At 38.9% G+C, this 13,854-nt stretch overlaps 1 protein-coding gene across 1 annotated transcript in view; it reads left to right on the top strand.

Moving 5' to 3' along the window:
- The window catches only part of LOC128746163 (FMRFamide receptor), a 140,540-nt gene that overhangs the window by 41,769 nt on the left and 84,917 nt on the right, over positions 1-13,854 (top strand). The window lies entirely within an intron of this gene.

Below are 13,854 nucleotides of genomic sequence, written 5' to 3'. Positions count from 1 at the left end.
GTTTTAACGTGGTAATATAAGCAACCATAATAAATTTGCTTTATTAACAGTTTTATTATGGTTTTCTAGCAAGCTATAAGTGTGTTTGGACTCGTATCCTCTTGGTATTGCGCAATACCACTTTAAAATCAGATGTAATGATTAATACCGCAATAAAACCTTTATAAAATTGAAGTGAAATCATGTGGCTTTAGAATTGTTATTTGGGATATAACTATCCGTGAGCAGAAAAGTTAAAGTTTTACTGTCAGAACTTCCTAATCGATTGCAGCGACCATAATAAAATATCTGATACTGACGTAGATGGGTTCGTGTCCCACATCTACACTACACTTAACCGCTCTTATGGTGGCGTTATACCAATCGTAAGGATACAGTTTACGTGCGGACGACTTAAGCAGGCTGACTAAGAAACAGCAGTATGGATTTCTTTTTGGTGTCCGGGGTGTTTGCGCACAGATCCCAGTTCAAAATAAGAAGTGTCCACTGCGGACGATTCTAAGTTACTGCTCGAGTTTATTGATGAAACCGTTCTATTTTATATATAAGATTATTGCTTATTCGGCATTAATCGTTTGCCTATTGATTATGCCCAAAATGTTTAATGTTTATAAACATTGGCAGCTATTGTATCGAACCGTACTTCGGTCTTGTTTTGAACTGTGTCTCGCCTGTGTGATGGCAGCGGCGCGTGCCTGTTCGGAGCTGGAGTAAATGCGCACCGGCAGCGATGAGTCACATCGTCATCGCTGCGAGTGACGACGTTCACTCCGCATCATAAACGCACATGCAGCATAACGCGGCTACATGCATCATACAGCAGCGGGCGTAAACCACTCGTAAAGAAATAGCGGTTTACTGTGTACTGTTTATAGTACACGGAGAGTGGGTATAGCACAATACAATAAATATTAAATTTTCAGCAGTTTACGTAGTTGTGCAGCATATGCGCATTACTAGAAACCTTAGGACGACGGAGGCAATCTACAGACAAAAAACGAAGGCAATTATATGGTAGGAAGAGGTTGCAGAGAAAATAACGGATAGTGACTATCGACGGCGATAAACTGGAAGTTAATAAGTTCTTATATTTGAGAACTCTGGTTACTCTGGTCTGGTCAGGACGCTGCGACTGCGATCAAAGAGCATACGTCACCGCACATAAATGACGATGTACAAAACGCTAATTAAACTATAGTCCTTTACGGTCTATTTACTAATAACAGATAGTCCTCTACGCACATGAGAGAGCAGTTTTGCTTATGTACGTGCACTTTCCGTATTTGAACGAAAGGTGTTGGGAACTATTTTTGGCGGAGTACAAATGGATAGTGGAGAGTGGCATAGACATATGAACCACGAGTTGCAGTCACTAGTTGTAGAGATTCCCATCGTAAACTGGGTGAAAGCTGGGAGACTGCGGTGGGCCAGCCACATCGCTAGGATGCTGGATGACTGTTCAGTGAAATCCGTTCTCTCAAGAACTCCAATGGTAACAGGAATAGAGGGTCCTACGTGCTAGGTGGTTCGTTGACCGTGACCGTGAAATGAACTCATATGACGGATTTTACACCAACTCGACCAAAGGTTGGCACGACCCTCTCAGCATTCAATCAAACTTTGTATGTGTAGAGAGTTCATGTAAATAAGCAAATTTGCACACTTAGTTTTTCCAAAATTGGTCTAGACTAACTTTTGGAAAGGCCTTGATTACCTCAAAAACTATAGGACCTACAAAAAATGATTTAGGAGTGCCTTTTTTCTTTTAATTATGACCATTTTGCAACGTAAGAAAGACTTGGTAGGCCATATAATTATCTATCTTCAAAAACAAATTTCATCAATTTCTAATATGGCGTTTTCTAGGAAAGCGATTTTTAGTTTGTAACATGTTTTTTTTGTCAGTGCAGGAAATAATTTTTATTTTTTCAGTATCTTTTTATGAAATTTCAGAATATTTTATTAAAGTCACTCATAGATCATTTTTTGTAGGTCCAATAGTTTTCGAGTTACATTTTTTTCCAAAAAAAAAAGAAAAAAATTAAATCCTTTCTAAAATGAATGAAGATAGATAGATCATTTTGTTGTAGGTCCTATAGTTTTCGAGTTACATTTTTTTTATTTGAAAAAAAAAAAGAAAAAAAATTAAGTCCTTTCCAAAATGAATGAAGATGAGGCGCTCATCTCATCGCCTCTCTTCCAACTGAAGAAAATAAATTTTCAACAGGCAACAAATCACAGTACGTAGGGTGATTTATGTATTTTGGACAACCGTTACGCCTCCTCTATTTTGGAAATTTTCCATTTGATTTTGCCGTAAAAGTCCAAAATAGAGTACGCGTAACGCCTGTCCAAAATATATAAATCATCCTATGGGTCATTCCACGTCGAGTTCCGAGTCATTCTAGTGACCGAGAAAAAGTACAAACTTGTAATCGAAGATTCTATCATTCATTCGCACATGTATCCAGCGCGAATATATTTTTGTTGACTGTATTTGCTGCAACCGCACAGATTGATTGACATATAGCTATTCGGTTTGTGCTTAGCAATAATCAGTCGGTAACCGTCCGTGCCAGCGATTGCGTCATAACAAAACCTTGATATAAGACCTATAGATGGCTTAGTGGTGTAATTGGTTAAACAACACGCTCAACTAGAGATTGGGAGCTGTGAGTTCGACTCTCATCTTCGCTAAGTCTACATTTTTGGCCTAATATCAAGAATTTTCAGTCTGCCTGAATCTCCATTTCTCGCGTTAAGCATTTATTCTTTCCCAACATAAATTTTATTATAAATTTGGGATAGTAGGGCAATATGGACGTCTTCTCAAGGTCGTAGGAATAGGTATCTTGTAAGATTCCAAACTAGCGGTCTCTAATTATTGGGATTACAAGCTCGTGTTCGCCTATTGTACAGTGTTACTCAAGTAGTAAAAGTAGGAATGCAGGGTCATTTGTCTGCAATTTTCGAAATATACCGTGGTTATGCTTTGTTCATGCTATGCATTATAAGGATTTTTTACCCCGTCTACCCTTATGTATAAGCGATATAGGCTGTGCAACAAAAGGTGGTAGGGTAAACGCACCAGTTATGGCTATACTTAGCACGATATATCATTCTTTATGATATTTTGACATGATAAGATTCCGGTATTTGCTTCTCAACACTTTCAAAGTAAAATTTGAACATTTTTTAGTCGTTATGTATTAAAAAACTCATCAATAGGACATAATTTATCGTTTAAATGCGTTTCGAAAACTTCATTCTAGCGTACCACTTATGGCTATAATGTTCTTTTATTCGTCATAAAAGTGTACCAAATATGGTTATACTAGAAATTACTAAGAACAAGTAGCTTTTTCACCCATAAACTAAAATATTACTTAATGAAGATGCGTATTAAGTGTAAAGCAACCTGATTGAAACCACCTAAAGATGTAACGATACCTTTATTTTAGTTTATCCTGGAACCTGCTCCCGAATATGTCCGAATTGCCTCAAACGTGGAAATAAATACTTGACATCATCGCCAAAGGGGTATATATCAAAAACATTAAACTTGACATATCCTACGAATCAGTTCGATGTTAATTGGAAAGTTGCCAACTCCCCCGAGGCACATAGAGAGGGTAGATAAAATGATCAGGACGGGGTAAATTTGGATAAAACTCAAACGACTGGTTGCATTAGACAGATAAGATTTTTCAATTTTTCTACAATATATCAGTTTGTGGTGGTCAGAAGACACTAGAAATGTTTCGGATTTTCGGGAGTATGCCAAAAACTAATTTTAATAATCGCTTGTATTGATCCTAGTATGAAATTTCATTAACATTTATATTTTATAAAAAACTCAGAATTCCCAGTCCACCGGGAAAAAGAAAATGGAAATCCGTTCAGTAAAGGATGAGATATGGCAATTTCCATGAAATTAGATACAGTTCATGAAGGGAAATGCCCGGATCAGAGCTGCCACAAATACAGATATTTGTGCATACATAAATTTGGTACCCATCAATTATTTCAGTTGCTGTGATTTCTGGCTCTACTAATGTTCCTGAATTTTAAAGTAGTCCATAAACTATTTATGTTATTTAAAAGATTAGATCGAGAAAATTAAATACTCCGGAGAAAACGGCAGGGTCCCAAATTTATGCATGCACAAATATCTGTATTTATGGCAGCTCTGGCCCGGATTCCGACGCGTGCGTGTGAATGTCACAAACCATTGTTGCCCTAAAAGTATCATTACTTTGCATTAAGTTTTAATTTTATGGATGTAATGTAATTTTTACTGACCAGGGTGGTTATGTTTCAATGGCGTGTCTTGTAGGATCGATCTCAGAAAATTTTTGGCATTTAAGCTTAGTGTCTCACGTGAAACTGGAAATTCGACCTCTTGAATTCCAGTCAATTTCAGCGATGTAATCTTCTCTCGTTAGGACTGTTCATGGTACCGGAACATTTTTCTTCCTTCACTCACTGGTCCTTTACTTGGCCTCTCAGTTGGCCGCGAGATACGGCACTAGTCTAATAGGCCGTAGATTTAAATCACATCTGGAGAGACTGTAAGAATCAATAGGATCGCCCCGCAATTGTCCTGTGCGCGTACACCTGGTTGCGAAGTCTGTCCTACAAAACCAGATGGTCAAGTTTCGAAACGGGTTGCAGCACCTAGGCTTTGCGTTGGTCCTCTTCCCGTTTACCAATCCCCGTTTACCCGTCTCCAATCCGGGCGATTTAGAGCCTGCACCGATCAGACACTTCTTCCGCCCTATAGCATTAAATTATTACTATTGTTGGCGATTGTTAATATATTTTACGTACCTGAAGTAATAATGTAACAAAATATCAAATTATATCCACGAAAACCAGCCGGAGACACTAAAACCAACGATGACTTCCCACAAGGTTGTTTGTTTATCTTCACTATGGCGACAACTGGTTTTGCAAATTTCTTTGCACACTATGCTCCATTTCGCATGTCGCCAAGTAAGGAACAATGTATATTTTTTCACCAGTTACGGCAATAGTAATAAATTGGGCAATTTGATAAAATAATGAAGAATTTCACAGTTTATGTAAAAAAAGCATATCTAAATAATGTCATTGGTGATATCCATATGTAGATATTGCGATCATTCTGTTGTATGCAACTATTTTAAAGTAATATGTACCTTAGCTAAATGATAGAAACATGAGCAACATGATAGTGGAGTATAGAAAAACAATTTCTGCCTATTAAATCTTTTATAAAAACCTACAAACATCATTCTAAACAGTGAATCTGACATTATTTTTCATAATTTGTAAAGTTTTGCCTTCAGAAAATGTTTCATAGTCTTATATTTTCGATTTTTGTTACACTATAGCTATAACTGGTGCTATCGCTATTACTGGTACTCCTTCCCTAGCTGATAACGGTGGTAATATTTTCGAAAAGAAGACAGATTCACAAGTGGCTGATACAACATAAAATCTTCTGGCTTACCTGACACAGGGAAAAAATGCCCAGCATTTCAGGGACTGTGTTGTCAGTCTATGCTCCGCTTCTCTTCGGTCCCGTGCCGTAAATACTTGCAATACCCTGCCTCCGGACGTATTACGGTCAGAACCATACAATAAACTCATTTATTCGAGTATTCAATGACATAATTGACATTTATCAAAACAAGCTTTTGGAAGAAGAATTACGGAATTAGTCTAATGAGGTTAGATATATCCGACCTACACGATTTACTGCGCGAAGGCGGTGTGAAAAAATAAATGAAACTGCCGAAAAAGAAGTCAATGTCCTCATTTGTTTGAGATTTTATCATAATAAAAATCGCATGATGCTGTAAAGCCAAAAGGAAGCTACTCTGGTTTCGCATAAATTCTGTTGATGGCATTTTATTTTATTAAACCTAGATTATGATTCATTTCTTAACACAGGTCGCACGCCAGCCTGGTTCAGGAACTTATTCATTGTAACGTCACATCTTAACCACAGATGATTAATCATAAATATATTTATCACATTTGCAATATTAGGCACATATAGAGCTAATGATTATATTTATTCAACTAATTTAAAACATATTTTGTAATTGTAATATAAAATTCTTCCTTCACAACTCTGCAATCAATCATTTCTGTGGTTAACTGTTATTGAACAACCACAGATACTGATTAATTCTTTGCGCCTAACATAATTCCAAAATAGACAGGCTGTGTTACTGTTCAAACATATCATCATGCTGTAGGAAAATATTAGCATAGCTACTACGTTTTCCACCCCTTTGCTTCCGGAACCATACTACGTCACGTCATACTACGTCGGCAGATTGCCTGGCCAGCGAGTGTGATGGAGTGGAAAATTTATCCGTTCACCGATAAGAGCTGGCTCCCACAATGGAAAGGTTCGACATAATCCATATGCAAAAATGCTTTTATCACTCAAGGTCGAGTAAACTCTTTCACACCCAGCGGAGATACGAGAAAATATTTATGTTCAATCGGCTACCAGCACGGTGTGTGGTGTCAATATGTCATTCGGTTGGGACGACTCTACCGATAGGCGGTGATATGTGATGCTTAACTTTTTCGTGTGGTATGTTTTGGTTGTTGAATGTCGGGTTATTTGTTTTGGGAGGTAAAATATGGTTAGTCAGAAAAATAAAACTTTGAAAATTTTGCTGTTGTCTCAAAATATTCGTATTAATGCATTTCATTGAAGGATTTATGTGCCTCCCATCGCTACGCTGTGGGAGGAAATTCACGGCCTCCCATTGATAACAAAAAACAATGCTCTTTTCATCGCTGTAACCTGACCGGAGCGCGGATCGCGGTTGGTCATCAACTACGCAGCAGCAACCAGCCAGCGGTCGTTTTCTACAATTTTTACACCTTTCGCGTGGTGCTGGTGATTACTTTTCAAACTAGGTCATAATCGTAATAATTTTATTCAATCTTTCACAGCAACGGCACAGCAGTTGGGAAGCTAATGGCTGTCCTCGGTCGGGACACCACAACGAAATCAGTGAGCGCGGCAAATCCCGATTTAATGCGAGGTGCACCCTAGCCCCGCACACCCGCACGGCACGGGTAACTATATAAACATTACGTGCTGTCGCCATCGTAATTTGTTTTCGTTCGGTAGTTTTCGCTACCTAGCTCTGCTGGTCCTTTCGGAAGCCTTCATCAGGAAGGGATTTTCCACAGCGTTGGTCGAGCTAGAACAATTTTCAACCCTTCCCTAGCACGGCACCCAGAACAGCATCCACCGCCCCATATTCATTTAAGAAAATTACCTGTCTATCGGGGGAGCTCTACCGCTGACTTGCGTTTTCCGGAACAAACGGCGCGCTCGTGTAATTTTTATTACTCTTACCGGCGAAGGTAACTTTTTGAATGTGCGGGTGGAAAAAATCATTGGGTAATTTTTCCCTTAGTGCGCACAGTCAGCAGTTTGTTCCATTCATCGATAGCCCCGTTTACTTGCGGGCATAATTTTGGCATGAAAATAACCGAATCGTGACAGTAACGAACCCACATGATCGTAATTTATGCCTGTATTCGATGTGGGGCCTGAAGGCAATTTCGCCTGAACGATTAAGCGAAAACCAGGCAACAACCCAGGTCAAATTTAACCAAGCTGCGAGTTTTCACGTGTTTGTGGGTGTCTTACCTCGCTAAGACGGATTGTTTCGATTCTGAAATATGAGATTTTTAGAGAGTAGGGATATATAACTTTTCGAACGAGTGCGAGTGCCACTCTGGAGGAGTAAGGATTCGGTGTTGTGCGGTTTCTCGCTGCCTTGAGGGTTTATGTATTGAAAGAGTCTATTTTTGGATGTTGACTCGCAGTTACCGTTTTCCTTTCATGTTTTTCTGATTTAAAAATATACGTGAATGAAAGTTACTGGGAACTTTTCACGGTTATCTCACCTGGTTCATTCTCACTTGCTTGAAATTTTCCCAATGCGCCATTCAGTAGTATATGGCGGAAGTCAACCCTTTCTCAGATTAAAAATCTTAGCTAAGAGTTGTGTAAAAATCTTTTCACCAAATATTGACAGGAGAAAAGTTACAAACGTCCGACTAGCTAACCCGCATCAGGACGCAATGCGAAAAACAAGCAGCCCCAATTCCAGTCACGAATTTAATCAGACCCTTGAACAACCGGTTCTTTTTCGTCCGTCTCCTTTCCGGTGAAACCGACGCTCGAAAGACTGATTGGTTAATTCAATTTTCCCGAGTAAAAACAAAGCCGACTGCAATCACGGCGATCATTAACGCCGCCTGCCAGGATTAGAAAGCACGGATCTGCTGTGATCGATTTCTGCTTCGGCGAAAAAAAAAATTTGTGATTGATGGGCCGGCATTAATCGCCGATAGCAGGATAAGCAAACCGCTCACAGTAATAGTTACTGCATATATTTGCTCTCAGTTGACCTTCAAAACGATGCTTAACCGTCAACTTGGCGCCCGTGAAAGTATGGCAACAAAACACAAACGGATTACCATCGAGAGACGATTTATGGAACGTGTCCTATCTACACGGAACGAAGCCCGGCAAAGCCATGTGGATTAATCGGTTCATTTTGTGTCGCCACCACACAATTGGGGTTATGCGTTATGAATGTGTTCGTTTGGTGAGTTTTTGTTTCATCCGCTCTTGTGTTGGCTGGTATTAGTTTGAATGGCGAATGGCACAGGACGATGACCGGCGGAGACCGGTCCCACTTCATTTTGTCTGTGAAAAATACCGCAAGGTGATTGTTTTGGAAGACAAATCGTTTAGCAGACCCCAAGGCCTGGGGAAATTGCTCTGCAAAGGTTCCATTCTCATGGAACGAAGCAAAAAAAAAGATAAATCCGTTGTGGACGTGCAGAAATGCATTATGGACGTAAATTCTGTAAATTCTGGTAACATTTTTCTTATGAAAATGTAAACAAAATTACTGGAGAAAATATATGGAACACGCGGGAAAACATAGCAAAAGCTGGGCGAACGGGATCGAAATAAAGAAACAACGAGAGTGAAAAACAAGAAAAACTTGCATAAAAAAAGAAAAAAGAAAATAGAAAGAAAAATCGTCTGTTGAAAATAAACTTGAAAAGAAGAAAATGGGAGAAAATTAGGGCGAAAACAATGCAACAAAATAGAATACTGGATAGAAAAAGAGAGAGAGAGAGAACGGAAAAGAAAACTGAGAGCAAACAAGGAAAACGTTTAAGAAAACGAAAAACAAAATGAGGATAAACTGGACAGAAGAGGAGAATCAACGGAATAACAACAAAGTATTTTCTGAAAGGTAGGGCACTTGAGGGTATTTTCGGCCTATTGCGATAGCATCAATTTTTTCGGCCTATGACCTAGTTCTAGTGGAAGAACAGGTGCTTTTGACGTTCTTCAAGTAAAAAATAGTAGATTACTTACAGTCTTGAGCAAACAGTTATAACATATTTAAATTGTATGTCGGCAAAGTATTTTTATTGGCGACAGAAAAGGCAAATAGGCTGTAGAGAAACGTGCTGAAAATACCTTCCCGTAACCTAGTTCTTTTACAATTGACGAAGGGACGGTAGAAGAAAGTAATGAAATTTCAAGAGTGAGAAGAAAGAGTGGAAAGGTAAGAGAGGGGGGTATCAGTTGCTACACTTAGCAAATAGTCTTTGTGATTCATACCTTTTGTCCAATGCTGGAACCTTCCCTTCGTCAATTGTAAAAGAACTACCGTTTCAAAGAATATTAATTATATATGCTTGACCTCAATAATGGCACAGTTTTCAAGGTCAACATAAAAACCCACCACAAAAAAGAAAAAATGAGATAGAAAAGGAGGAAACGAAAAGGAAAAAATACGGGAGCAGGAAATTTGAGAAACGAGAACAGAAAAAGCGCAAAATGTATAGGAAAAAAAATGAAAAGCAAGATATAACAAGAGAAAGAACGGAACAGACGAAAACGAAATAAAAAAAAGAAGTTTACGGGGCAGAAAAAACGAGACAGGAAAAAAGGAAAAACGGGCCTGAATATGAGCAAAAACGAAAAAACGCGAAACGGATCAGAAAAGAGAAAAACAAGAGAAAAATAAAGACTTGAAAGTGTGAAAGGCGGGACAAATAAAGCAGAGAAAGAGGAAACAGTGGGTAAAGGAGGGAAAACGAGGTGAATAGAGGGAAGCCGGGGTCGAAAAAGAAAAAAACGTGACAGAAAATGACGGGAAACAGAGCAGAAATCAAAACAGCAAACAAGAATAGCAAGCGAGAAGAGAGGAAAACGAGACAAAGACGTTGGAAAATAGGACAGAAGAAAAAGAAGAATAGAATAAAAAGGATAAAAAGAGGAAAAAGGAACCAAAATGCAAAGAGAAAAACGGAAGACAAAAACAGAATAAACGGAGAACATATGAAGACGAAAAACAAGTTGAAAAGGAGATAAAATGGGTAGGACTGGACATGAAAAAGGAAATAGGAAGGAAAAGACAAAAAATTGAAGAAAAAACAAGTAAACGAAACAGAAAACGGAACAATGATAGGAGAAAAATGTAACAAAAAAGCAAAAAACAACGAGATCGAATACGAGGAAAAGAAAAAGAGAAGTAAGAAAATTGAGAAATGGAGAGATGGAAATGAAAATGGAAGACAAACAGGTTAAAAAGGATAAGAAAAATGAAGCGTGACAGAAAAAGCATAATAAAAGCAACGGAACAGACGAAAATAGAAACGAGATAAGAAAACTAGAAAAAAGAAGAAATTTGGGTTAAAACTACTTTAAGACTGGACTCTTCTTTATCGTCAGACTTCACAGTCGGTTATTAGAGTACAGGAAAATTACGGGGCTAGTTCAACGATCCTACTATCTAACAACACTGCTCGGCCGAGATTCGAACATACAACGATTGGCTTGTTAGGCCAGGATTGTACTTCGTACCTCTGAAAAGGGCAAAAAACGAGACAGAAAAAGAAGAGAAACGGAACAGAGAAACGGGGTCCAAAAAGGAAAAACAAGTGAAAAACGAAAGGGAAAAGCAGAAAACGGCAGTGAAAAAAGCAGAACAGAAGAAAAAACATCACAGCAAAGGTAAGTAAAGTAAAGGAAAACGGGAGAAAAAAAGAAGAACGATGAACGAGAAAGGGACGAAGAAACAGAAAACAAGGAACCAAAAGAGAAAAGAAAAATAGAACCGAGAGAGAAAAGAGAAACCGATAGTGGAACCGTAGAAAACGCGCAAAAGATGTCAAACAGGACTTCGGAAACCAGATAAGTCTGGTTTTAGGGGGACTATAGAACTGGGAATTTCGCAGTCAATCATGAAGCATATTTTGAAAGATGATTTTTGATTGATTCCATACAAACAACAACACTGGTGCACGGTTTGACTGAAGAGCAGAAGGTTGCAAGAGTCGAAAGATGTCGGCAGCTGCTCAACCGGTACGGTGAATGTGAAATTCTGTTTTCGGGCGAAAAAAATGTTCCTACTAAAGGATCACCATAACCAACAAAATGATAGGATATATGCAGCACATCTTTCTGATATTCCTCGAGATAAACTGGCTGTTTAAAGGTTCCAGAATGTTTCCAGATTGATGGCATGGGGATGTTTCTCCAAATATTTTAAGGTTCCATTGCTGCTCATTGACCCTGTGGTAAAATCAACATTAAATATCACTTCGATAATGTTTTGAAGAACCATTCGCTTCCTATCACACTTCGCTTTCTAAACACACTACACGAATGCACCGTACTGCTGCCAACAAGATTCTGCACCGTCTCACTAGGCGAAAGCTATACAGGCTTGGTGTGAGGACAATTTTCCGGATTTTATTTCTTCGAAAAAGTGGCAGAGCCATTTCACCTGATTTGAATCCACTCGACTGCTATATATGGGGTTACAAAAGGATTGACTGTGGGCATAGTTAAGCAACGTTTGGAGAAGATTGGGCATAAAACGCCTCAGAATATCGTGTGCGCCAGCTGTAACGTATTTCAACAACGATTGCGGCTGGTAGGGCACGGGAGGGTATTTTTGGCCCATCAAGCGATTGCATCTATTTTTTCGGCCTATGGCCTTGTTCTGGTGGAAGAAATAGGGTGGGTTTGACGTTCTTTGAATAAATAATAGTAGATTACAGTCTTGAGCAGGGATGGAAGATCAGTGATTTTGATAAAATCTGTGAGTTATCGCCACACGCACAGATCACGATCCGTACAGATCATGACAAACAGTGAATCTTTAGCGTTGATCACAAAATTTTGTTCTCTAAACAGTCTCAGCAGTCGATCATAGTGTTACATTTTACCTAGCTGTGAGAAAAAAGTCACACATGTTATTTGTATTGCGATTCATGCGATGCACACAACTAATCGTCTGTATCTGTTATATTTCTCAACTCAATCATGCAATGAACATGATCTGACATGAGGTTTGTCATAATCTGTGCATATCGCGACAAAGTGTTTGTCGCTGATAAGTGGTGATGTCAATGAATGTTAATCTGATCGCTCCTATGATCTTGATCGCTAGAAGCGATTTTTTTCATCCCTGGTCTTGAGAAAATAGTTATAACATATTAAAATTGGCAAAAGAAAAGGTAAATAGGCTGAATTTAGAAACCTGCTGAAAATACCCTCCCGTACCCTAATTAAAGTAAAGGGAGAATATAATTTACATGAAATCTCAAAATAAAAATTTATGCAAGTGTCTTATTTTAGTGACCATTTACTTTACTGGTAGTTATTTCTACTCACCAGGGATTGGAAAATTCGCAACATGAATATATGGGCCGAGCATTGGTAAACGATTTTATCATGAGAAAACAGAGAAGCGAATGGTTCAATTAATCTATAACAATTCGTCTATGAGCCACATACATTCATGTTTCATACGAATATCGTGTTCAACGCAAAAGCGCGAAATAACACCTTCTGCTGCTTCTAAAGCAACAAATACTACTTTAAAGTATTCGCTATTCGTGGTGATATTATTTTGAATACTTTCCGGTGTTCCCGGGCATCCTATACCCGCTCAATCGGTCACACTCAATGCTCGATATTCAATTTTTGAACGAATGTTCACGATGAGGTTATGTTCGTGATAAAATTCAAATCCGATGGATGCATTATCGGCGAGGCAGGTGAGTAGTGTATGTTCATAACGGATATTCGTCGATTCAAATAATCATTTTTTCGCGAATTTCTCAACCACTTCTGATCACCCTCGCCACTGTACTCGGTCCTGGCCTCACTCTTACTTTAGCAGCCGAGAGCCGAGGTGGCTCTTGCCGTAACGAGAGTTCCTCTCCGTTGTACTCGGTCCTGGGCTACTCGTCGCCAATTCGTTGCGCATCTCGACACACGCAAGTCCGCTTCAACCTGGTCGAGCCATCTACACTCAACCCCCGCTAATACGAAGAACACCTCGTTCAGATTAAGTGAATTCATTTTTAATGTGAATAATTGGTAACTCTATTCATTTCCACATACGCACAAGGCGCGCACCCTATGAACTTGTTGTTTTGATTTGACGAAAACAAACGTTTTCAAAACATTTCGAATATGCGCGAATTCCAAACGTCTGGATTTTAGAATAGGAAATTGACTCGACAGTTTCAACTAAAACGGTCTATTTTGGGTGCTGAAGAGAGGTAAATTCCATATGAGCTATATTGCCAAAGCTGCTGAGCAAGAGAATACGCTTTAACTTTTGCTTTTTTAAAATCTGCCCAGTCATTTTCACCGTCAATTGTGTGTGACGCTTGAGCAATTTTTAATGTTAACGCATTCATACCAGCGGAGTTCAGATTGAAAATGTTCACATTATAAAAGGCCATTTCAGCGGGAGTACACGGTTGCACGTTGGG

This window comes from Sabethes cyaneus, chromosome 1 (genome assembly GCF_943734655.1).
Source record: "Sabethes cyaneus chromosome 1, idSabCyanKW18_F2, whole genome shotgun sequence".
Classification (NCBI taxonomy): Eukaryota; Metazoa; Arthropoda; class Insecta; order Diptera; family Culicidae; genus Sabethes; species Sabethes cyaneus.
Note: the sequence above shows the minus strand (reverse complement) of the source record. Positions and strands in the feature narration are given on the sequence as shown.